Source organism: Coenobita brevimanus, chromosome 27, assembly GCF_032717465.1.
Source record: "Coenobita brevimanus isolate Jiangsu-jjx chromosome 27, ASM3271746v2, whole genome shotgun sequence".
Lineage (NCBI taxonomy): Eukaryota > Metazoa > Arthropoda > Malacostraca > Decapoda > Coenobitidae > Coenobita > Coenobita brevimanus.
The window spans coordinates 15,997,078-16,003,077 of record NC_136980.1 but is presented as its reverse complement, the minus strand read 5'-3'; the positions used below and the strand labels follow the sequence as shown (position 1 = coordinate 16,003,077).

Here is a 6,000-nt window from a genome sequence, read left to right as displayed (position 1 = left end):
CTTCTAAGCTGTACATCTAACCCTATCTACTCATACTCTGATGACTCCACCCTTCACCTTTCCATTCGATTCCCACAACGTCCATCTCAGCAGTTACTTCAACAAACAAGGGACGAAGCTATGGCACACCTAATGTCTGACTTAACTCGTATCTCTGACTGGGGCAAATATAATCTGGTTGTTTTTAATGTATCAAAGACTCAGTTTTTTCGCCTCTCAACCCGACAAAATCTTCCACAGGTATACCCACTAATGTTTAACAATATTCAGCTTAATCCTGGATCATCATTGAACATGCTTTGGGTTTCATTTGCTCGGGACTTGTCTTGGAAAGATCATATTACATCTCTTGTAAATCTGCTTCCAAGAGATTGGGTGTACTAAGCCGACTCCGTTCCTTCTTTACCCCTGCACAATTGTTGACTCTATACAGGGGTTTTATCCGCCCCTGCGTGGATTACAACTCTCATGTGTGGGGAGGTTCCCCATATACAGGTCTTCTCAATAGGGAGGAGTCAAAGGCTTTTCATCTCATTAACTCTGCCCCTCTTACTGACTCCCTTCAGCCCCTGTCTCTTTGCCACGCTGTTGCATCTTTATCTCTTTTCTTTCGTTACTTCAATGGTCACTGTTCCTCTGAACTGTCTGCATGCATTCCTCCATCTCTACGACGGGCACGTAGCACCCGTCTAGCAGCAAACTCTCACCCCTTTTCTGTCCAACTCTCTAATGCAAGAGTAAACCGTTACTCCCAGTCCTACATTTTTTGCAACAGGTCAGCTCTGGAACTGTCTCCCTCTGTCTGTATTTCCTGCTTCCTATATCTCCAGTCTTTCAAACGCAGTGTGTCCAGGCATCTCGAAATGAATGGATCTTGAATTTGGCTCTCTCTTGTATTTTGTTTTTCTCTTGGAAGGAACAGTTTTGTAGGCTCATTGCCTTTGGTTCCTTCTTCCTTACATATATGTATATATATATATATATACACACCTGATTTCTACTTTGCTCACAGGCAATCAAAGCTCTAGCACTCATTGGAGCTGATCGTTTTCATACAGTTTAAAATATTTGTTTTCTTTGAATAGTCAATTAAAAAGAGCAGACAAGTCTATGTCTATCTATCTATCTATCTATAGCCCGACGCCCTAATCCCGCAAAGGGTGGCCACAGACAAAACGCCTCCAAGTCACTCTGTCACCCACCATTTGACTACCCTCCCCCCAACTCACCCCCCCTCCCTCATATACCTCTCAACTCCATCCCTCCACCTCATCCTCGGTCTACCTCTCCCTCTCCCTCCCTCCACCTCACCTACATACACCCTCTTAGTCAGTCTTTCAATCTCCATTCTCTCCACATGTCCAAACCACCTCAGTGTATTTCTCCTAATCTTCTCAACTACATCCACATCTACCCCACAACGTTCCTTCACTTCTTCATTCGTCAACCTGTCCCTCCACGTCACTCCACATGCTCCTCTCAAGTAGCTCATTTCCACTGCTCTCACTCTTGACTTGTTCCCCTCTTGCAAGGTCCACGCCTCGCTTCCATACGTCAGGGTAGGGATCACAATACCATCATGCAGTGACTTCTTAACTTCCATACTCACCTCCCTATTTCTCATCACTGCTTTCAGTGTACCAACAACCTTCCTTCCCTGCTGTACCCTTTCACGTACTTCATCCCCCAAAGTTCCATCCTTACTCATCACACTACCCAGGTACTTGAATGCACTCACATTCTCCATATCCTCACCATCCAACCTCACTGCACACTCTGTGACTTCATTCCTCTCAAACACCATAACTTTACTTTTGTTTACATTAAATTTCAGATTCCTCCTCCTACACACTGTCCCAAATTCATTCACCAAACCTTGCAACTCCCATTCGTCTTCACCCAACAATACTGTATCATCAGCAAACAGCAACACCGGAAGCTTCCAAATCTCACCCTCATTCATTAGGGCCAGCCCCACATCCACTGCCCTACCTTGCACCTCCTTTACAACCCCATCCATATATATATTAAACAGCCATGGAGACATCACACACCTCTGTTTCAGTCCCACATTGAGATCAAAGAACTCACTCAGCTCACCATCCACTCGCACCGTAGCCCTAACTCCCTCGTACATACTCTTCACAGCACTCAACAATTTCCCCTCCACTCCATATACTCGTATTCTTAATACCTTCCACATACCTTGCCTATCTATTCTGTCATAAGCTTTCTCCAAGTCCATGAAGGCAGCATACACTTTCCTTCCCTTCTCTAGATACTTCTCCACTAAACATCTTAGAACAAATATCTGATCTACACACCCATTTCCCTTCCTAAATCCCCCTTGTTCTTCTCCAACTAGCTCCTCTGTCATATGCCTAACCCTATCAATGAGTATTTACCATATATTTTACCAGTCACACTAAGAAGGCAAATACCCCCACGGTTACCACATACTTCTCTCTCCCCTTTTCCTTTGTACAGAGGAACAGTTATACCTGATTTCCAGTCCTCTGGAACCCTTCCCTCTTCCCAAGCCAATCTACACAACTTCCATATCCACTCCACAACAATCTCACCCCCATACCTAATCATTTCACCACACACTCCATCAATTCCTGGAGCCTTTCCCAGCTGAATCTTCTTCATTGCTTCCACTACTTCCGCACTACTGATCTCTCCCTCCCTCCTCTCATCTCTTCTTCTCCCAGCCATTCCCCAACCACTTATACTCACACTGCTCTCACTCTCTACATTCAACAAATCTATGTAATTTAGCCTATTTTAACCCGCCCTGTCCCGTCAACGTATGGGTACGTTGCAACATTTTGCATTTGCCAGTCCCGGCAACGTACTGGTACGTCGTGCAATTGCAAGGTCCCTAATTTGCACAATTTTCGATTTTCGCGCATGATTTTTCGTACGTATACACGGAACACCTTCCTCTATTCCTCTACAAGATGCCAAGCAGGGACAATGCCTTACACTGCATAACCTCCCCCCTCCCCCCCTCACGCCATTGTCTCGGCAATTCACCTGTTACTAGTGACCTGTCCAGTAAAGATATTCAGGGCCAGAGTGATTCCCCAATCGATGACAATGTGGAGGACAAAGTTTACATAGCATTAGAAGAAGAAACAGTCAGAAATAATGATCAGGTAATGTGGCAAAAGAAGGTCAGGTACGGTGATTAGTTAGTGAGTGGAACAATGCTTATAATGCCTATATTACTGCTTGAAAATCAATATACTCTCATACTACATATAAATTCGTACCAAGTAAATAAATAAATACCGTTTATGAGTGATGTGAAATAGTTACCCTCCCATAGAACTCGTTTTCTTTGCAGCCAGCCTGATAGAAAATCCAGTCAGGTAAGGAGGTACTCCTACCTGCATCGAGTATTTCAAACCTCAGGTGAGCGATTTCTCTATGAATTATGGATGTTTCTCACCAAAAAGGGAGGTTTTTGCCAAAAAAAAAATTTCGAAAATACCTCGGGATTGGGGGATGTCGGAGGTGCGGAAAACCTCGGGACGTGACGGATTAAAGGCTTACCCTTTTAATTTAACCAAGTAGGTAGAATTCCAATGCATGGCACATTTATAATTACAGATGATGTATGGACTATGGAAGTGGTTCTTAATATGTTATGTGATACTTGAGTCTTGAGGTACCAAGAGATTTGTGAAATATTGGATATTATATTGCTTTCCTTTAGAACAGAATAAAATGTTTGTGTTATCACCTTTTGTCAGATTAATTTTGACATTTCCAGGCTCCAACTAACTTAGCTAAGATTATTATGCTCTCAGAGGCGAGGAAAATGCACATGGTACTCCCAGATGCATTATTGTTCTTTTATTCTATAAAGATCATTAAAAAAGCTTCTTTTTCAGCCAAATCATTTTCGCCATTTTCAGTATAAAGAGTTATCATCTAAATAATCCAATACATATCTTTATATGCCTTAGAAAGCCCCCTAAAAGTCCTTAATTTTCAAAAATTTTCCTGGGGGAGGGGGCTGACAGCGCCCCCCCAGACCCCCCAGCTGCAAAGGCTCGCTCCGATCGCCTCCCACCACCTTTTCAAGAATCTATAGACATCTTTCTCCCGCCCCTCTCTTTGTGAACTTTCTGGCTATACCCCTGTGATCATCCATATTTAAAGATAAGTCGCAAAAGGAAGAGGTGTTAGGAAGCTTTAGAGGTGTTAGGAATCTCCCTTAGCCAACGAGAATACGAGCCCAGGTCAGTCGTGTACAGATGATAACACAGCAAGTCTCTTAGCCGCCACTGCAGGACAAGTTGTTTGTGGTGTATTCTTGCTGTTGCCACACGATTTCATTCCACCTGGGAGAGAGCCCTAACGCTGAAGGAATGATACAGCACACCCTTCGAAGCGATAACTCTCTTAAGCTGAGTACAATTTTGAGATCGCCAAAGCATCAATTCCTTACTCGGACTGAAGGGGCTAATGATGTTGCCCGTTTGATATTTTATTCTAGCTACCGCCAGAGGATTTAATACAGCTTAGGGTGATTGAAGATGATGAATATTCAGACAATGTGCCGATTGTCTTCTCAGTTTTCTTGTAGCTGTTATTATTTATTGTAAAAGTTTCAGATATTTTTAGGATGAAATTACCAGCAAAAGATGTACCAGTTTATATCTTCAGTTATTAGACCTTTGGACCGGTATTTATTAAAGCTCTAAAGTCCTAAGGATGACTCAAAAATCCTTATGAGTGTCCCTAAACCCAGGAGGAATCCCAAGAACTATTTATGAAAGCACGTAAGCGCTGTGACTTCTCACATCTCGGGGCCCAGTTAGGAATGGAGGGCAGCTGTCACCAGGACTTTAGGAGTTTCCAACAAGCGATACAGGTGGCAAGATAGCCGACCAACAAACACACAGAAAACGTAGCCAACACCATTTTCGCCCTCGCAGTCATTTGTGATGTGTAGAATGATGGTTCACACACACACACACACACACACACACATTGAGGCAATGATGTTAAATTCCTTGGGAATATCTTTTATTTAGTTTCCAATACTCTTCATCCAAAGGCAGCCGCTAGTTGGCGTCCATACACCCAATGAAGTCAGCAAAGCTACTGGTGGGTATACCGTATCTGCTCTTTTGACCTCGGGTACAGCTAAATGTTGTCTGAACAACCAAACTGTTACTGAACAACCCAGGTATTGCCGCCATAACTAACTAGCTCCTGTATGGCACCTACGGATGGTATATACGTCTTTAGAATCTGATAACTATTTGTAATGCTGGTTAGATTTTCTTATGAAAACTTTGATGAGGCCAATGTAATGCAATGATGGTTACTGGGCGCTGAACAAATACTTGAGATGCAACAGGCAGTCACAGTGATGGCGGCAAAACACTGTCTAGTCCAGGATAACACTTATTGCTTGGTGATAACTCTTCGTCACCACCTACTTGACTGGCATATATAGGTCATAGTCGAAGTGGCTAGAGAGAATTCGTGACATCTTCCTTAGTAATTACTTCTGCATATTATATAGCGGTATTCTCTTGCTTGTTACTAATATCAGATGTAGCGATATTAAAAAAAAGCAGTGTGTAGTTGTGTAAAATTATGCTGGTCAGTAAGATTTCTCCAGACCACACCGTCATACTGTTATTCTCCCTGTTACCATCACATTGGAGAAGTGCTCACCGGTTCTGTATTATCACTAATCCTTTCATTGAGATGTAATACTGTTAATATTATATTTGCTCCCTCCAGGCGATATCAGTCAGCTTAGACGAATTGGAAAGGTTTAATACAGCACTGATTAATCCCTTGATACATAATGTCTCGCCCAGTTTGAATCAGTTTATATGAATGTAAGAAGAAGATGAATGAATAATCTGAATGAATGGATGAAAATGTGCTCTTGTGTGTCTGGTCCTGTGGTATCAGGTGGTCTCATGGAGCTTGTAAACAGCGCAGTGATATATGGATGCTGGGACA

At 42.8% G+C, this 6,000-nt stretch overlaps 1 pseudogene; it reads left to right on the top strand.

Moving 5' to 3' along the window:
* Positions 1 to 6,000, top strand: part of LOC145394470 ((3R)-3-hydroxyacyl-CoA dehydrogenase-like) — a 54,073-nt pseudogene that overhangs the window by 5,017 nt on the left and 43,056 nt on the right.